The sequence below is a fragment of the Loxodonta africana genome, chromosome 16, assembly GCF_030014295.1.
Source record: "Loxodonta africana isolate mLoxAfr1 chromosome 16, mLoxAfr1.hap2, whole genome shotgun sequence".
NCBI lineage: Eukaryota > Metazoa > Chordata > Mammalia > Proboscidea > Elephantidae > Loxodonta > Loxodonta africana.
The window spans coordinates 17,466,012-17,486,423 of record NC_087357.1 but is presented as its reverse complement, the minus strand read 5'-3'; positions in this window follow the sequence as shown (position 1 = coordinate 17,486,423).

Genomic DNA, 20,412 nt, shown 5'->3' with positions numbered 1-20,412 from the left:
CATGATGTGGTGTGGGCCCTGTGAGGAGTCACGCTGAGGAAAATCTGAGGTAAGTACTTTCCAATATCAGTGTAACTTCTTTCTTCCCACAAGTGAAACTCTATATAATAACCAAGTAAAACAGACAAAAGCAGAACTCTCTGGTTGAAATGAGAGTTGAGAGTTTCTAGAGAACATCAAAAAAATTATCAGTTAGACAATGAATATATATCCCTTAAAAATTATAACATTAAAAGATTAAGCTAAAATCCTTTGGCCTCTACCCCTAGACCTGCTTCCCCTTGCCCCCTCCCCAGAGGTAATCATGGCTACGAGTTTGGTGTATATTCTTCTAGATCCTTTAAACCATGCTTATATATAAATTCAAGCTGACCTATAGAAATATATACAGCGTTGCTTTGTGATCAAATTACCGTACTGTAGATCCATATATATACCTGGTTCATTCCTTTTAACTGCTGTAGAAAATGGATACTCCCCATTTTATAGTGCAGTCCCCTATTGATGGACAATTAGGTTATCTCCTATTTTTCTTGATCACAGACAAAACTTGAATGCAACCTTTTATGTGCAGGTGAGTTTCTCTACTGAAAAGGAGAATTTTCCTGGTGGGTTTGGGCTCATCATACAAAGGGCTGGGGCTGGGTAGGGGGTGGTTGGATGGGAAGGCTTGCACCAGGCCATGAAGGGTGGACTGAAGCTTTACATAGACAGAGAAAAGGGAAGGGGGGATGCGGAAGAGGGATGAGGCAGATGTGGTCAAGGGTGCTGGTGTGGAGGGCACAGTGGTTGATGCCTGGTACTGGTGGGTTGGTGTGGCTGGAAGGGTAGACCTGGGAAGGGCAAGTCTTTGAGGGGTGTGGGGTAAGAGCAACTTAAAGTGCTGCCCTCAGAGGGGATGTTGGACCCACTGCTGGCTCTTTATAAATCACCTGAGTTTACTTCTGCCTTAAAATGCCTAGGAGGGGTGCTCTTGTGCCAACACTCATCCTCTTCCTCCTGGGCCTGTAACCCAGGCCTATCCTTTCTTGGGCCAACATGCTACCACTCACCTGACATCCCTGTGGCAAAGGGAGGAGCCCAAAGTCAGCATTGCAGGCCTCGTGGGGGTAGAGGGTAGAGGGTGGGGGTGTGGGGTGGGCAACCCCCATCCAGGTGCTCAAAGAAACATGGGAGGATGAGAGGAGGAAGGCAGTACAGGCCAGCTCCCTCTGGATGACCCAGGGTAGGTCTATCTCTTGGGGCCTTTGGCAGGGCCTCATTGCTTCATGGAGATGCCAGTCACAACCACTCTCCTCCCCACCTTTGCTGTGAGTCTGGCAGAGAAGGCATTTGGCAGAACCCCAAATTGCTCGAGGACGTTGAGGGTGCCCTTCCAGATTGGTGCTGGGAGTAACCACAGAAGCATGGATTCCGGAAGGGATACAGAGGAAGAGGGAACGTGGAAGCCAACGTATGTTTGTGTGTGTGTGTGTGTCTGTGCATCCTCAGGCTTTATCGAACTTCTCTTCTCATGGGGACAGCACTCCCAAAGCCTAGTGGTCCCCAGCACATTCCTATCAAAGAAGATCTGGGAGGTGGCTCCCACGGCACCTGCTTTTCCTGTGTCCCTCACAACCAGCTCCCTAACCTCTTGGATATTCCAAAAGTGGGTCTCAGACACTGAATTGTACACTTAAAGTGGTTAGTATGGCACATGTTTTACCACACTCACAAAAAGAAAAAGCACAGAGGTGTCCTGCTTGACTTCTGTCTTGGATCACTCTTAGGGAAAGCGGCTACCATGTCTGAACTGTCCTATGGAGAGGTCCACATGGTAAGGGACTGAGGCCTCCTGCCAATGGCCACGTAACAGAGCTTGGAAGTGGGTCTGCCAGCCCAGTCGAGCCTTCAGGAGAGTGCAGCCCCAGCTGACTTCTTGGCTACAACCTCCTAAGAGACCAGCTAAGCTGTTCCTGGACTCCCGACTCTCCAAAACTGTGTGAGGTAATAAATATTGTTTAAAAACAAAACAAAATGTCTAAGAGTCGGTGCCCTGACTCCTGGGTTGGTTCTGAAGGCCTACAGAGGGCATGGGGTGAGGTGTGATAGTGTTCAGGAAGTCTCAGCTGCCCTTCTGGCATCTGTCAGTGTCCCTGCCAACTGCCTCTCTTTCCAGGACCCGCAGCCTCCCCTGTGGTCAGCTTGAGTTTTAGGCAAGATGGCTGAGGCTCTGGTCTCAGGATGGCATGTGGTGTGAGCAGCAGCCAGCTGCTGAGAGCACTGAGAGAAGGAAGAACCTTTGAGAACAACCTGACTGAGGCTTTTCTCAAAGGTTCTTCCTTCCCTCAGTGCTTCTCAAGGGACCTGCTTGGTTTCAGATTAGCCTCTGATCTTCGGATACCCCCCTCTCACTTTGCCCTGTCCTTTTTGCTAGCCCTGAATTTTTTATGCAAATCCGATAGGAACTACTTGGACTGAAGGTGAACATGGTTCCATGAGCATCTCCCAGGCCAGTTGCCCTTTCTGAGGTCACCACTTCCACAAGGGTCTTTGGACTCACTGCCTTGCCTACCTGTGAATTTCTCTCCTCCTTTCCCTGGCCAGTGATATTGAAGGCAGGTATTTTCTGAAACATAGGAGGTGTATTTTCTCTGTAATTGTTGTGGTTGTGTGCTGTCAATTGTGACTTATAGTGACCCTGTGTGGCAGAGTAGAACTGTCCCATAGGGTTTTCTAGGCTGTAATTTTTACAGGAGCAGATCACTGGGTCTTTTCTCCCACAGAATGGCTGGGTGGGTTCAAACTGCCAACTTTTCAGTTAGCAGCCAAGTGCTTAACCATTGCACCACCAACCAGTAATTTTGTTGGTCCAACACAGCCAAGTATTTAAGACAGTGGTTTTGCCAAAGCAGTGATATAAAAGGGAGTTACTAGTGCTCCATCCAATTAACATATAGCTCAGAGTACGGTGCCCTCAAGTGCTCAGTGTATTCTTCTCATCATATTGGCATTAATGAGGTGGGCCGATGCCAAAAATAATCAGCTGAGAATGGAGTGGACTTGCCTTTGGTGCCTTGGGATGGAGGAATCTCAGAGTGAGGAGATGAATGAGAGTATCTGGAGTCCAAGAAGGACAAGTTATTGGTTGTCTGATGGAAAATGTCTGTGTGGAAGTGTGCCACACACAGCCCTGAGACCTAGGAGTTCTTGGAATCTGCCTGGTGGAGAAGAGGGAGGATGGATAGGCTTTAGGATTTCTTTCCTTTGCTAAGGATAGAAATAAGGCAGAGCATTGACGTCTACTCAAAGACTGGTGGAGAATTTCTGGCAGAGAATTGAGTTGTTCCCATGACTTCTGAAGTCTAGGCGGTTTTGGTTTTGGGCAGAAGTTTGCCTCCTCGGAGTATCCATTTGGATTTGAGTGTCTCCCTGGGTTTATAGTAACAGGGGTGGGTATGGGTGCACCCATTTGGGGCTTAGTCACTTGCCTGTTTATTTATGATGGGAAGACTCTATTTTAGGAATGTAATGAGGTCAGTAAGCATGATGTCAAACATGTGGGCCAAAACAGGAGCATGCTGGTCAAGAAGCTGTGCCAAGCAAGAAGTTAGAATTCTAGTATGGTGGAAGGCAATTGTAGACAATGTTTTGTTTTCACTGGCTCAACATCCATTTCACTTCATTGGGAAACAGAACCCATTTTCTCTTCTGGGAGAAAATTGTCTCTGACTATTCTCAATCCATTAGGTTTGAGTGAGTTGGGACCACTCTCTGATCCTAGTGAGTACCTGAGTGAGGCCTGGCAAAACAGAGTATTCCATTGTCCCCTGGTCATCATAAATGGTTCAGCGATGGGGCAGGTGACCAAAGTCCACCTAAACAGACTGAATCCAGAGATTTCCCTTGATATTCTTGGGAATAAGACATATTTCCTCTACTAGGCATCCTGGGTAGCACGTAAGCCTAAAACTATTAGCGACTGTTGGGAGAGCCTGTCTGAAAAAGAAGTAATAAGAAAGGAAAGAAAAGAGTTTGTAGATGGAGAGCGTCAGATTGCTTAACACATTGTTTGAGTGCCTGGATTCAGCCATGCCTGAAGGCCATCCAGACTGTCAGTTACATAAGCCTACACATACTTCATCCTTCCGTTTTGAGTTGTGTTTATGTCCCTGGCAACCCAGAGAATGTTGACTAACTAGGGTATTAAGGCCAGACTAAGCCAGTTGCCTCTACTTGAACACCTCTATGGGTCGGGATCGCTTTTCTTCTGGGGCAGGAAGACCTAGATTTAAAATAACACTCTTTCAGAAGCATGGGTTTGTGTGCCTCCCTTCTGGGAAGGAATTTGTAAATGCTGCCAGCTTATCATTGTCTTTTTTGTTAATTCCTTCTGCCACACTCAAACATGATTGTGTTGTAAAATGCTTTAAATTGTGCCTGAGAGGGCTTGAAATGTGGCAACATGAGCCAGCTCTCTAGTCTTTCATCCTGAACTTGGTTAGCAGGCCATCTTGGGAAGGCAGGGAGCTGTGGGGAGCTCATCACTGTCCAGCTCCCCAACTGGAGCTGTGAGCAGCTCACCACCTACATCAGGTGCACAAAGTCACCAAACCCCAAAACAAAACCCATTGCTGTCGAGTCAGTTCCAACCATAGCAACCCTATAGGACAGAGTAGAACTGCCCTGTAGAGTTTCCAAGGAGTGGCTGATGGATTCCAACTGCCAACTTTTTGGTTAGTAGCCGAATGCTTAACCACTGCACCACAAGGGCTCCAGTCAAATTACCTGCCTATTTATTTTACCATCTTCTTTTCTGGTCCAACAATGAAATATTTCTTTAAACAGAAGACTTGGCCACATCCTGGCCTACATTTTCCATTCCTACTTATTGGTGCTTTGTGTGTGAAGACCCAGGCTCTGAGGAGTACCTAGGGTTAGCTCTTCTTCAAAAATTAAAAAAATTTTTTTAGTGGAAATACACATAGCAGAACATATGCTTATTTAACATTTTTTCCATGTGCAATTCAGTGACATTGGTTATATTCTCCTCATCGTGTTACAGTTTTGGCTAACCCACATTGTTTCTCCACGATTGATTTAGGTTCTCTGTCCCCTGAATTTCTCCTCTGTGTTTTACAGTTACTGTTGCCAATTCGATTTCATACATATAATTCTTTAAAAGAGTGCACCGATCAAGATGAACATTTTTTATTAGTTGAGTTAAACTGTTGTTTAGTTTAAAGATGACTTCATGGGATAGCTTTAGTTCAAAGGCTTAAACATTATCTCAGGGCAATAGATTTGGAGGTCCTCCCAGTCCCAATGGGTCCAATAAGCCTGGCTTCTGTAAAACTCTGAAATTCTCTTCCACATTTTTCCTCTTTTTAAAGAGGATCCATCTATTGTGTTCTTGATCAAAACATTCAGTGATGGTAGCCAGGCACCATCCCGTTCTTCTGGTCTCAGGCAGTGGAGGTAGTATTCGTAGAAGCAAATAGACCTGCAGTCCATTTCTTTCTGTTTCTTGGGTCTCTTTTTGCCTCTGCTGTTTCAGGCTAATGGAGACCAATTGTTGTATCTTGGATGGTTGCTTGCAAGCTTTTAAGAACCTGGGATCAGCTCTTAATGCGGCTGGTGGCTGGTGGAGTAGTTGTGAGGGGTTTGCATGGAGCCATCTGTGCTCTGCCCTATGACTTGGGAGGGGCCAGCTTGTGAGAAAGCTTAGAGTATGCAAGGAGGAAGGCTGCATTCACAGAACAGGCGGGTGAACAGAGCACTCCTACCAGTTTCAGCCTCATCAGCTCCAATCCCTAAGATTAAAGGCTAGCCTACTTGGGATGTTTCCCAAGCCTGAAGGTACCTACCAAAAATTAGCTGCAACACAGGCAGATTGTGAGACAATGCTGAGTTAAGTGATTCCCTAGCAAAAGGCCATGGGATTTATTGACTTACGATGCATAACATATCTGGAAAGCTGAAGAGGTAGACATGGCTCAGGCAGACCAGACCCAGGGTTCATACAATTTCACCAGGACCTGTCTATCTTTCCCCTTGTTTCTTCTCTATTTACTCCAAAATTCTCAATTCTCAGTGTAAGCCCTGGATTTACAACTTCCTCATGGCCAATGGGCTCTTCTCTCTCATCCATACTAATCTCTGGAAAAGATTCCAATTGGCTGACTTGGATCACATGCCCTCCTCAGCCAAGTGTTACGGTTGGTTTGAGCATGGACTACTCTGATAGGTCACCCTTGATTGAAAGCCCTATCAGAATCAGGTAGAGTGGATGCAGGTTAATTTCCGAAAGGAAGGAAGGAAGGGATACAAGGCCAACCCAAAAGTAAAGACGGCTTCCGTAACCGGTATGGTAAATAGATTTACTTTTTCAAGTCAGCTCCATTGGGTTGGTATTGGCTGTCCAGAATCAGTGGATAAGAAAGTTGCAATTGATTAGCAGGGTGGGCCATGGGTGTAGGATATGGGTACAATAGACACAGGCTCAGTATTTGCTGCCTCTGAGCCTTTAGGGCATGAGAGGCTGGGAAGTCTGCACTGACTTAGTTTGGAGGCAGTTCCTCTGAGCATTTAGGGCATGAGAGGCTGGGAAGTCCGCACTGACTTAGTTTGGAGGCAGTTCCTCTGAGCATTTAGGGCATGAGAGGCTGGGAAGTCCACACTGACTTAGTTTGGAGGCAGTTCCTAATCTTATTTCAGAGGAGCCGATCCAGAAATCCCAGGCCACGTCATTAACTTGCTCTCAGCCCCTCTGCCCTATCCCATTTCCTGGCTTCACAGAGTCATTTCCTCCCCGTTAAGGGCCTCTGCTTGGGTTGGGGGAGGAAGCCCAAGACACCCAAGCATGAGGACCCTCCTCTTCCCATAGTGTCGAGCAGAGGCCCTTAAATATTCCTCCTCTGGGACAAGGGGCTGTTCTGGGGCCAGGTGCTTCCTTCTGGCCTTCCACCATGGACTGAGAGGAAAAGAAAGAGAGAGGGAAGAAAAGACAAGAGCTCTGAAGTAGTTTGAATGTTTTACTCTGAGCTGACTCTTCTCTCCACAGTCAACAGCATCACAGTGACAGGAAAAGGGCAAGAACCTGGACACCTGAGTTTGAGAGGCAGCTCTGGCCTGATGGGTGGGACCCTGGGACCATCTCTGGGACTCAGTTTCCTGAAACCAGTGGTCTGTACTTTATTGCCTTCCACAGCCCAGACATTACAGGTGATGATGATGCTTGAACTAAGAATGAAATCCAATAGTAGCTCTTGCTTTCTTCTCCTAAAGGCTTCTCACACAGAGCAGGGGCAATGGTTCCTTCTAGTCACACACATGCAGCCCAATACAGATTCTTCTTCCCTTTTTTTTTTTCAAAAGCACCTTTCAAGAATAAGGAGAAGCTTGGACTCAAGCAGTCCAGATGCATTCGAACTTGATTTACTTAACCCTTACAGGGAAATGGCTTAACTGGCCCCTTCATCCCTTTTTTCAGAGTCACTGGGTGGTGGAAACAGCTAATGTGCTCAGCTGTTATCCAAAAGGTTGGAGGTTCAAGTTCACTTCAGAAGAAAGGCCTGGCAACCTAATTCCAAAATATCAGCCATTGAAAATTTGATGGATCCCAGTTCTACTCTGACACATATGGGGTTGCCATAAGTCAGAATTGACTCAACAGTAACTGGTTTTTTTTTTTTTTTTACCTTTGGATGTCCCTTTTCAGTGAATTTGAAACATGAGTTCAAGTCCCAACTCCGCCATTTATTTTTTGCTGGGTGACCTTGTGCAAATCACTTTGCTTCTCTGAATATTATATTCTTCATCTGTAAAGAGGGGATGAGATAGCCACCATAGTTGGCTATTGAGATGTTCAAACACAGGAAGGGCTTTGAAAGCTATGAAGAGTTATACAGGAGACTGGGTGAGCTGCTATTGAACTCTCATTTGAAACCGGCCTAAGAATGGGCCAGAAATTCCTCTAAATCTGTTTGTACTGTGCCTTGCACGTAGTGGACACACGGAAACATTTGTTGAGTGATGGGAATCCCAGGGGTTGTTTGAATTGTAATGCAACTAGACAGAGCATTCAGGCTGCGCTACCTTATGTCGCAGCCTCAGATTTCTGATGGGGCAACTAGAAGGGAGGGCTGGAGGCCAGGGCACCAGGGCTGTCTGCTACCTGTGTGGTCCTGGAGACCTTGGCTGTAATGCCAAGGCCACTTACTTGCCTGGGATGGGGGCCTCTGTGAGCCAGGGTAGGAAGATGAATTTTCTACAGCAGGTGAGGGGGAGCCCTTGTGTTTTCCTGCTGGGTCTTAGGAAATGTCGTAGCTGTTTTTCCTCTTTCCTTTTGGGAATAAATTACTATGGCTTTATAGCCCTTACAGGAGTTTCTGGAAACCTTGACTGGATGAATCCCAAAAACGGAATTCTTTTTCAAGTTCCCAACTCCCCCAGATCCCCATTTGGAAGAAAAATGGGGTCAGCCTTCTTGCCTCTGACAGAACCGATCAGACTCCAATGGGGTAACCTGCCATGATCTGTGAAATCTGTTTTTTCCAATGAACTCCAAAAACATGGCAGAGCTGCCCCTCCCAGACCCACAGATGGCCCCGGAGGGTGCGCAGGCTGCTTGGAAAGTCCTGCGACCTGGCCAAAGTGCTCAGCCCACTCAGGACAGAGCTCAGGGCTCGCCGATGTCGGCTTGTTGGCCTCCTTGCCCTACGCTCCTATGAAATATGCATAGACATCCATTGACTGCACACCCTTGTAGATGCACATGGTTTAATAAGCATTGGAAAAGCTAGGTTGTCAATTAAATTAAACAACCCTCCCCGCCAGCCCCTTCCCTATGGTAGAAAAATGTTCTGTGCAGCCAAACATCTGTAACCCTGGATATGTAATCACCTTCTTTTTGTTTTGCTCCAGACAAAATGGTAGAAAAGCCGAAATTTATGTCTTTGGAATCTGAGGTATTAACCATAGTAAATCAGTCTTGGGTGCCCAAAGGTAACAATTACTGCTCTCATTAATAGATTTCCCCAGCCTCACTCATAAAACAACTCGGGAACTGTCTCCTGGGGCCCGGTGGGGGAAATGTGCCCGGGGATCATTAACAGTCAAGTACCCTGGGCGACCAGGGAGGCCGCATCTGGCTCTCCACGGTGCTGGGCAGCTGTGGGAGAGAATGCACAAGGCCCGCCCCAGGCTGGGGGCTGGTGCAGAGGGTGGGTGGCAGGGCCAGTGGGGTCTTGAAGAGGAAGGGACTGGGGTGGGTTTGCAGGAAGGAATATGACATGGTGACTTCCTTCTCCTGGGAACACCAGGGCTGGAAGGGATCTTGGGGTCATGGAGTGCACTCTTTTAGTGGTCATATGGAGATAATGGGGGCCTGGGAGCTTGTCCAGAGTCACCCAGCATGTCAGTGACTAAGCTGGGTGCCATGACAATGAAGAAAAGCGTAGAAGACTGACAGGAATGTTGGGCGTCTTTCTTAGATGGCTTTGGGCCTTTTTTGTTTCTCTTTGGTTGGACCATTAATGGGATTTGAACCAAGCCAATGCTTTTTTCTGTTCTGTAGGTAGTGTAGTGGGCAACAGTTCTGGCAGAATAAGGGACTCTGCTCTGCTGGGAGGGAGGGGCCATTCCCCATCTGGGCATCTGCTTGTACCTGGGGATGGGTGTAAATGCTGGGCTGGAGGGCAAGAAGGACAGGAGTGCTTGCTCCTACTTGATGATCCTCATGCCAGGTTTGATTAATTGGTTGATTGGTGAGATTCCCATCTCTTTTCTTCTGGGATACTGGTTTGTGGAACGAATATAGTGTCTGGATACAGATAGGACCTGCATTAGAATTCCAACTACATCATTAGCTAATGAACAAGCTATGAGACCTTGGGTTGTTGCTATTGTTAGGTGCCGTTGAGTTGGTTTTGACTCATAGTGACCCTATGTACAAGACAACGAAAGCCTGGTCCTGCACCACCTTCACAATCGTTATGCTTGAACCCATTGTTGCAACCACTGTGTCAATCCATCTTTTTGAGGGTCTTCCTCTTTTTTGCTGACCTTCTACCTTACTAAGCATGATGTCCTTCTCCAGGGACCAATATTCCTGATAACATGTCCAAAGTACGAGAGACAAAGTCTTGCCATTCTCGCTTCCAAATAGCAGTCTGGCTGTATTTCTTCCAAGACAGACTTGCGCATTCTTCTGGCAGTCCACAGTATATTCAATATTCTTTGCCAACACTGTAATTCAAAGGCATCAGTTCTTCTTTGGTCTTCCTTATTCATCGTCCAGCTTTTGTGTGCATATGAGGTGACTGGAAATACTATGGCTTGAGTCAAGTGCACCTTAGTCCTCAAAGTGACATCTTTGCTTTTCAACACGTTAAAGAGGCCTTTTGCAGCAGATTTGCCCAATGCAATGTGTCATTTGATTTCCTGACTCTTGCTTCCAAGAGTGTTGATTGCGGATCCAAGTAAAATGAAATCCTTGACAACTTCAATATTTTCTCCATTTATCATGATGTTGTTTATTGGTCCATTTGTGAGGATTTTGGTTTTCTGTATGCTGATGTGTAATCCATACTGAAGGCTGTAGTCTTTGACCTTCATCAGTAAGTGCTTCAAGTCCTCTTCACTTTCTATGAGCAAGATTGTGTCATGTGCATATCGCAGGTTTTTAATGAGTTTTCCTCCAGCCCTGATGCTGTTTTCTTCTTCATTCAGTCCAGCTTCTCGGATTACTTGCTCAGCATACAGACTGAATAAGTGTGATGAAAGGATACAACCCTGATGCACACCTTTCCTGATCTTAAACCATGCAGTATCCCCTTGTTCTGTCGAACAACTGCCTCTTGGTCTATATACAGGCTGGTCTATGTACCTTGGTTAAGTCACAAAATCTCTCTGCCTTCTTGTCTCTGATCATAGTTCTTACTTCAGAAGTTGCTGTTAGAGTCTTCACAAATGCGTCTAAGTGCCTCCCAGAGTGCTTGGTGTGTAGTAGGTGCTCAGAGAGTGTTTCTTGAATGAATGGAAAAGAAAAGGTGCCCGTTGTTATGGCACAAGAGGAGGAATATCCTACCCTCCCAGGGCAGTTTAATTCTTTCCCTGCAGTTCTCAGTTGCATAAGTAATAAAGGCTTCCACATCTCCGGGAAGGTCTTCTGGTCCTTGGGCAAAGCTTGGCTCAGAAAGGCTGACCGTGCTATGCAGGACACACAGCACAGAGATGAGCAGACACTCAGCTTCCCAGGCTCTGTGCTTCCCTGCCCTGAACATGGTTTCCAGCTCTTAGCAACTCCACCAGGCTGGTTGACAGGGGCAGTTCCAGCTAGGTTAAGCTTTCCCAGTAGGAGGGCAGTGCTGTAGGGGTGGTGCCTGCTGAGGTCCCCCCACACCCATGGGGAACCTCTTCTATGTTAGCTTGGGGGTTTTGGCAGGACAACCCACACCCCAAGGCATCCCTGAATCTGGCACTGGTGCCCCTTGGTGATTTAGCAATTTTACACTACAACCCCAGAAAGGAAACTCTAAGTCTGCCCACCATGGATGGAGAGAGATTATTTTTGTTCTTACGATTAAACAGCAAAAACAACAAAATCACCCCCTATGCCGTGTACATGTACCCACTCCACACTGGGTCCAGAAAGGTGACTCAGGGAGACCTATGGCGGTGGGATTAAACAGGTGGCCTTTGGAACCAGTTCAAATTCTGGTTCTGTCACTTCCTAGCTGGAGACCTTGAGAAAATCACTGAACCTGTAAGCCTCAGTTTTTGCATAAAATGGAGGTCACAGGGCTGTTGTGATAAATCAGAGAGATGTCATATACAAAGCGCCGGGCACAGTTCTGGGCAGGCAGAGAACTCTCTGCCAACGGAGCCATATTTTGTCCTCCAAGGCCAATGACCACGTCAGGGTAAAGGTGACACAAGATGTCCCGACAGGCACTAGCTTGACTGCTCGTTATTTGGAAGTTGCTCATGGGGGTGCCCAGATTTATCCAGAGTCCCGTGTTCCACTTTCACTGCCTGCTGTCTAGGTCTGGGGGCTGGTGCTGCCCTGTGGGGAACTCCCGAGTGGAAAAAGGCCCACACGGGCGGTGGGAGGGGGTGTGGTGGGTGAGGATTTATTATCTCTGGTCTCCAGCACTTCGCTGGGTATGTGACTCAGCTGATCTTTAATTATACCTAATGTTAAAGCTTAGCCCACCTCTGGGATGTTTCCCAGCTTGAAGGTGCCTATGGGAAATTAGTCCATTCATAAAACAAAGTGTCAGGTTACCACCCCAAATGGCTCTGCCCTCCACTCCACCTCTGGTGGAGATGGGGCTGGTGGGGGCTCCTGAGAAACATCTCCAAGCTGGCCTCCTGACTCAATCGTTACTTCTCACCAGTGTCAAAAGAATGTTTCATCTCCAGAAAGATAGCTGTTGTGCCCAGAGGAAGGGAGAGTTAAAAGGGCTTCAGAAACAGCCAATAATCTTCAAGGTGGACATAGTCAGCATGGAGAAGGTGTGGCCCCAGAGATTTCACAGGGATGCCCCAACTTTGAAGTTTCTTTACAACTGTCTCCTGCCCAACGCCTGTTCTGTTGCCATCTGGGCTTTGCGTGGTCAGCAGAGATCTTGCTGAATTGCTGAGGTGCTGGGGCTCCAGACCCCACCCTGGGCAAGGCCCCACTGAGTCCAGGAGTCGTCACAACCAGTGTCCGCACCCCAGGGCAGCTTTGCTGGGGCCATGTTGTATCACTCTACAGATGGATTGTGGTCAGTCCCTAATTTATTAAGTTTCTCAAGAAATATTTATTGTACATTCACTGTGTATGCCTGATATTATTCTAGGAGTTGAGGATGTATAAAAAAACAGTTGCTGTCGAGTCAGTTCCAACTCTTGGCGACCCCATGTGTGTCAGAGTAGAATTAGGCTCCACAGAGTTTTCGGTGGCTGATTTTTGGGAGCGGATTGCCAGGCATTTCCTCCAAGGCACCTCTGGGTAGAACTGAACTTGCAACCTTTTGGTTAGAAGCCGAGTGTGGTTACAGTTTGTACTACCCAGGGACTCTCGGGGACATGGAGTAGTGATCAAAACAGACAAAAATGCCCACCCTCACAGAGCTTACATTCTGGTGGGTGGGAAGTGGAGACAGAAAAGGAGCAAAATAAATTAGTAAAATGATAGTTTTATCAGACGATGAGAGAAAGAAAACAGGGGAGGGAGATAGGAAATACTGGCCTGGGTGTGGGTTGCAATTTTCAATACGGTGGTCAGGGAACGCCTTACTGAGAACTCGAGAGTGGAGTAAAGACCAGGAGGCGAGGGAATGAGCCATGAAGAGATCTGGAAGGACAAGTGCTCGAGGCAGAGGGAACAGCAGGCACAAAGGTCTTGAGGCAGTAGAATGCCAGGTGTGTTGAGGAGCCGCAAGGAGGCCCACGTAGCTGGAGTAGAGAGAGCAACAGGGAGAGTGATAAGAGACAAGATCAGGGGAAGCGAAGGCCATACCTTGGTCCTTGTGCCCCCAATCCTCCATCCAGCATTCCTCGGTCTTGACAATGCATAGGGCATGCTTGCTTCACCCCTTTAGAGAAGGAGTCAGCAAACTATGGCCCTCAGCCAAATCTTGCCAGCTGTCTGTTTCTGTAAATAAAGTGTCGTTGGAAACAGCCATACCCATTCGCTTATGTATTGTCCTTGGTTGCTTTCTAAATACAAGGGCAGGATGAGTAGTTGTGACAGAGACTGAATGGGCATCCAAGCTTAAAATATTTACCATCTGGACCTTTCCAGGAAAAAAATTTGTTGATTCATGTTTTAGGGGATAGTTGGAGTTAGACAACATTGGTTCACCAAAAAACCTGTTGCTGTCGAGTCAATTCCAACTCATAGCGCCCCTGTGGGACAGAGTAGTGCTGCCCCAGGGGGTTTCCAAGGAGTGGCTTGTGGATTTGAACTGCCAACCTTTTGGTTAGGAGCTGGTGTCTTAACCACTATGCCACCAGGGGTCTGCATTGGTTTAGACCCTCCCAATTTATCATCCAGGTGACCCTGGGCAAGTTGCTTAAAACTTCTCTAAGCTTTATCCTATTTTGTCTATTTATAAGGTTATAGTGAGATTAGACTAAATAATTCAAAATGCATGCACATAATAGGTCCAATATTTTGTTAGGAGACAATACTGAATGCATGGGCTTGGACTCACAGGGTCAGGATGGTAGCTTTGGTGGGTGGTCCTGGGCAAAAGGCTTTGTTGGCCTTAGTCTCAGTTTCCCCATCTGCTAAGTGAGGATGCTGGTTATTTACAAAACTAAAATGAGCAAGAGCGCATGGCTTATAGGAAGCGCTCATTAAGTGGAGGTTGCTTGTTTCTTATTGTCAACCTTATTGCCCACCACATCTTGTGTGCCAGGACATCTGCAAATTCTCCAGGATCTGGGAAAAAAAAACCCAACATCTGTCTCTAGATCAGATCCCTCAGGACACAGTGGTTAAAGCACTTGGCTGTTAACCAAAAGGTAAATGGTTCGAAACCACCAGCCGCTCCTTGGGACAAAGATCTGGCAGTCTGCTTCCATAAAGATTACAGCCTTGGAAACCCTATGGAGACAGTTCTAACCTGTCCTATAGGGTCACTATGAGTTGGAATTGACTTGACAGCAATGGGTTTGGTTTGGTTTTGGTCTCCAGATCATGTGCCACTACTGTGCCACCAGCCCTCAGCACATATTCCAGCCTACGGTGTCAGGAAGGGGGTGGGTATAAAAAGATTTTCCTTTCCCATAGCTTGGCACACAGCCTATAGCCACTGCTACCTGAAAGGATGCCAACCTGTTCAGTGTGTTTGAATTTGCAAATAATCTCTTATTTACTATCAGAGTATCCACAAAGCTGCAGCTTGTAATGGGCTTTTATTAGGCTGCAATAAGTACTGTCAGAGAAGGTCTGTCTTTGCAAAGCCCAATTAGTGTATTTATTTATTAGGCTGTTTTATCGACAGGCCAGAGTAATAAAGGATTGTTAAAGGATTTTGCCCACTGGATCTGCTTTGAGCACTTGCCAATTTGGTGGTGGGCGGGGGGGGAGTGGTGGTGGTGGGGCGGTGATAGCAAGAGTTTTAAAGGTGGGACTGAAGTCTGAGTTTGTAAAACATGGAGTTCGCTGGAGGACTTTCCATGCCGCTTGGCTGTGATGACAATCCACTTGAGTTACATTGCATTAAAAAAAGAAAAAAAAAAAAAAAAAGTGCTGAGAGCCCCAGTGGTTGAAACCCAGACGCCCACATTTATTTATACTCGCAATGCCTCGGCCATGTGTGTGGTGATAAAGCGAACTCGAAAAGTTGTGGAACTGAAAATAACATATGTCTGTCTCAAGTGCCAGAGGCAAGTGTTGCCCTGGTGAGCAGGGGAAGGGCCCAGATTTAGAGAGGGGGAAAGAAATATGCTTCTTGTTCAACCGTGGTGTGTATACACAATCCCTCATTTCTCCTTACGTGTAATGAGCAGCCGCAAAACTGACAGGAAAACCAAGGCAGGACCGGGCGAGTTGATGGCTTCTGTGCAAGCTGGTTCGCTTAGTCGAGTTCTGGATTGAAAATGAGGTTCTGGCAATTGAACTTTGCTGTGGCTGTCTGAGTTCCTTCGGATCTTGTTCATGAGAAAGAAGCCATGAACGGGGCTCCCACAGGTCAAGGTGGTGATGGCAACAGAGGGACTCCTCTCTTCCCACAAAACTGCTTTGACTGAAAAATGATTAAAATAAAAATTACTTTCCGTCCTGGGAGAACCAGGGGCTCGTCTAAGATTTGCCCGGACTCCGGGACTCCTCAGATCACATTTCTGTTCCTAGTGGGGTGCTATTTTTAAGGCCTGGTTACCACTCTAGACTCTAGTTCATGCGTCCATATGTATAAATAGATCTGGCTCAAGAAGAGTGAAATAATAGGTAGAATTCAGACCAACTTTTCTTCCTTTTTAATCTTTCTGAAAGCAAGTAACTGGTTTGTCTTCATTTTCCACATTTTACTTTGTCATTTTGACGTTATCAGGCACAGCCTAGGGCTCGGAGAACACGTGGTCTTTGCAAACGACAGACAGCAGAAAGAATGGCCGGCTAATTCTCGGCTTCATCTCTCTCACCCGTGAACTCTAAGCCACACCAAGGGAGCCAGCTGGAAACCTCCTACCACGGTCCTTGGCTTTGAATTAGGGATTAGACCTCCAAGTTTCTAACATACACCTTGGCCAACTCTCTTTTGCTTAACTTCTTCTTGCCTCAGTTTTTCCATCTGAAGAATGGAGATAGTTCTCTCTCTACCTAACAGAGCCAGAGAGGATGGGATGCTGTATTAGTTTCTGAGGGCTGCTGTAATAAAACACCACAAACTGGATGGCTTATAAGAGCAGAAATGCATTGTCTCACAGCCCTAGAGGCTAGGGGTCCTAATTCAGGGTGTCGGCAGTGCCATGTTCCCTCCAAAGTCTCTAGGAGATGATCCTTTCTTGCCTCTTCCAGCTTCTGGTACCAAACAAAACCAAACCTGTCACCATGGAGTCAATTCCGACTCATAGCAACCCTATAGGACAGAGTAGAACTGCCCCAAAGGGTTTCCAAGGAGTGACCGGTGGATTTGAACTGCTTACTTTTGGTTAGCAGCCATAGCTCTTAACCTCTGTGCCACAGGCATGATTTGGCGTGTAAAGGCATAGTCACATGACTGTCTCTTCTCTGTCTGCCTCTCTGTGTCTTTTCTCCTCCTTTGTAAGGACATCACTCAGATCAGATTAGGGTGCATCCCACTCCAGTATGCATGCACGCTTGCTTAGCTGATTGGTGGTGTTAGCTAATTTTGATTTGGCCCTGACTCTTGGTGACCTCATGTATAATGAACCAAAATGTTGCCTGGTCCTACACCATTCCCATGATCTGTTGGGGATCAGGCTGTTGGGATCCACAGGTTTTCTATTGACTGATTTATGGAAGTAGATGATCAGGTTTTTCTTCCTTGTCTGTCTTAGTCTTGAAGCTCTGCTGAAACCTGTTCAGCATCATAGCCACCAGCAAGCCTCCACTGACAGATGGGTAGTGGCCGTGCATAAGGTGCATTGGCTGGGAATGGAACCCAGGTCTCCTGCATGGAAGGTGGGAATTCTACCGCTGAACTACCAATGCCCCCAAATGATAGTGTCTTCAAAGACTCTATTTCCAAACAAGGTCACGCTACAGGTACTGGGAGCTGGGGCTTCTGAATGCCTTTTTTGGGGATACAATTCCATCCATAACACACACATTGGGGAAACAGGTAAAGCAGGACCCAGCAGGTACTGGTGACATGAAATAGAGCCCAGGGGCCATTCAAATACTGTTTTCTGCCTCTTCCTCACAGTCATGGATTGAGTTATGTCCCCCCAAAAATGTGTATATTGATTTGGCTGGGGCATGATTCCCAGTATTATGTGGTCGTCCTCCATTTTGTGATTGTAATTTTATGTTAAAGAAGATTAGGGTGGGATGGTAACACCGTTATTAAGGTCACATCTCTGATCCAACGTAATGGGAGTTTCCCTGAGGTGTGGCCTGCACCACCTGTTATCTTACAAGAGATGAAAGGGAAGCAAGCAGAGAGTTGGGGACCACATACCACCAAGTAAGCAGTGCCGGGAGCAGAGTGTGTCCTTTGGACCTGGGGTATCTGTGCGGAGGAGCTCCTTGTCCAGGGCAAGACTGATGAGAAGGCCGACAGAGAGAGAAAGCCTTCCCCTGGAGCTGATGCCCTCAATTTGGAGTTCTAGGCTACCAGACTGTGAAAAAATAAATTTCTCTTTTTAACGCCGTCCACATGTGATGTTTCTGTTACAGCAGCACTAGACGACTGAAACACTCACTTTGCAGGTAAAGTCATCCGTGCTCATTTACACAGTGTTGGAACTATGAAACTAGACTTGAAACTAATCTCCACTCTGCTCAGGGGGGAGCTCAGTGTGTCAGCAATACTGGGCCTGCTAACTTGAAGCTGGTACTGCGCTACCACAGCTTGAGCACCTCCTGTGTGCTGGGTGCCTGGCACCAGGTACTCCCCCTCGGTAACTCAGTTGTGCCTCACAACAACCTGTGAGAGCAGTGTTGCCGGTCTCATTTTATAGATTGGGAGGCTGACACGCCGTTGTTCCTATAATACCAGATGAAACTTAACTATAACACCCCTGATAGTTTAAAAAACATTTTACAACCAGTCAAAGAAAAATGATGCAGCTGTCTGTGGAGAAGGATGGAGCAGGCAGGCAGAGCAGGGCATTCACGACTTGCGTCTCGGGAGGGAAGCGCCAGATTCTTCCATCCCTGCGACCGTTCTGGTTAGCTGTTTACATTTGGCCACCAGAAATAAAAACCAGGCAGGAGCGAGGGCTAAACATACATATGACAATGTTGGCTATGTAAAGGGAAAGTCATATCTCTTTGGTAAAACAAAGCAAAAGCAAAAATTACCTTGCCCTTGAGATAGGATCCCCAAGTCTGTGGAGGAGTCTGCCTATGTGAGGTGTGGGGTCAGAAGAATGACATAAGATGATATTATTTATTGCTTTGTTAAGCAATATTTTCAGCCATGGATCTTGCTTTCAAGCTTAAACTATTGCTGAAATAGTAGATGGGCCAAGGGAATTTGAAAACACAGAGCGTATCTCCGGTGAAGGGAGAGCCAGCCTAGCTGACATCTCTTTTGGGAAGACGAGAGGTAAGCGGTTTGAAGACTTGATTATGGAAACACTGCACAGAGTGCCCAGATGACATTACCAATAATTTAACAAGATCAGAGTATGAAAAATATTGGAGTCGGTCAACCCTTATCTCCAAGGGATTGAAATGAGAAGACTTTTAAACGGTGACACCAATTGCGGGCCCCTGACCCCAGCAGGTGAGTGGAGAAGTGGTGTAATTAGCATTGCTGAGGTACCTGTGAGGCCCAGGAAGGGTGGACACCAAGCTTGAAGCCAAATTTTGAAAAGGACAAATGATATGATAGATGAACAAGGACCAGCCAAGAGCAAATTGGAACAGTTCAGCTGGGAGATGACTAAAACGAAGACTAGAATCCTGGCACACATCCATGAGTGAGTGCATGTGTGTATGTGTGAGCATTATTTATTTATTTTTTTAAGAAAGGTTAAAATAATAACAATTACAAGACTTTATTAATTCCTCCAGAGAAGCCAGAAATGACAAATCTATATCAAAAAGGACACCCACATTTCTAACCTGGGGCAAAGCGTGACTTAACCTCAGCAAGCTCACCATCTGTCAGTGGGTGAGGCTAAATCAGACCCGCTTGTGTGGGTGGAGAAATGAATCAAAGAGGGGGCCAGGCAGGGTTCCCTGGAGTGAGGGGCTCCCTGGCTCGGTTGGCCGCTGGCCCCGTCAGAGCCCACCTCCTCCGGAAGAGCAGAGAGCTGCATACTTGCATCCACCTCTCTGTTGGTGTCAAGGGAGTTGGGCTTCCCATCAAGCTCTCAATCATGGAGGTCGATAATTATTCAAGTTTACGGAAATGCAGATGTGATACAAAATTAAATAACAGCTCCTACATACCCAGGGAGGCCACAGGAGCAGGGGCTCTGAACTACTCTCTGGAGACCGAAGCCGGAGTTCAAATCCTGCTGCCAGCTGGGAGACTTTGGGCACACTGTTTAACCTCCTTTGGAAGAGGAGTGGAACAGAAGTATCACTCCTGTGCGAAACAGATTAGTGCCTGGCACCGAGTAAATGCTGAATATATGTGTGTTGTTGTGTTTAGGTGCTCGTTCTGTGTCAGAGCCTGAGCTGCATCGTCCCATTTAATCTGAACTGCTGCACAGGGTAGGGAGGTAGTGGGGGTTCAGTAGTGGTGCAGTCGTAGACTTCTAGCCTTCTGTGCGGGAGATCCTGGTGCTGTGCCTGGTCTTCGCACCTCAAGCACAGCCATTCTCTGTCAGTGGAGGCTACGTGTTGCTATGATGCTGAACAGGCTTCCGCAGAGCTTATAGACAAAGGTGGAGTAGGAGGAAAGGCCTGGTGATCTACTTCTGGAACTCAGCCAATAAAAATCCTACATATCAATGGCCTGACCCACAACTGATCATGGGGATGGCGCAGGACTGGGCAGTGTTTTGTTCCATGGTGCATGGGGTCGCCATGAGGTGGGAGCTGATTCTACAATGACAACACTGCATGGGGTGGGGGGTGGGGCAGTAAGTGTTCTTCCCCCATTTCGTACATGAGGAAACTGAGGCTTGGAGGACTTGAATAGTTTGCCTGAGGTTGCTCTGCTGGAAAGAGGCAGGGCAAGGGTTTTGATTTACAGCTGTGAGTCTCCAACCATTCTACTGCCCTGGCTTTGAGTACAATATCCTCTTAGTTCAGATCAAGTCGAAGAGACAGGTAACAATAGAAGACCT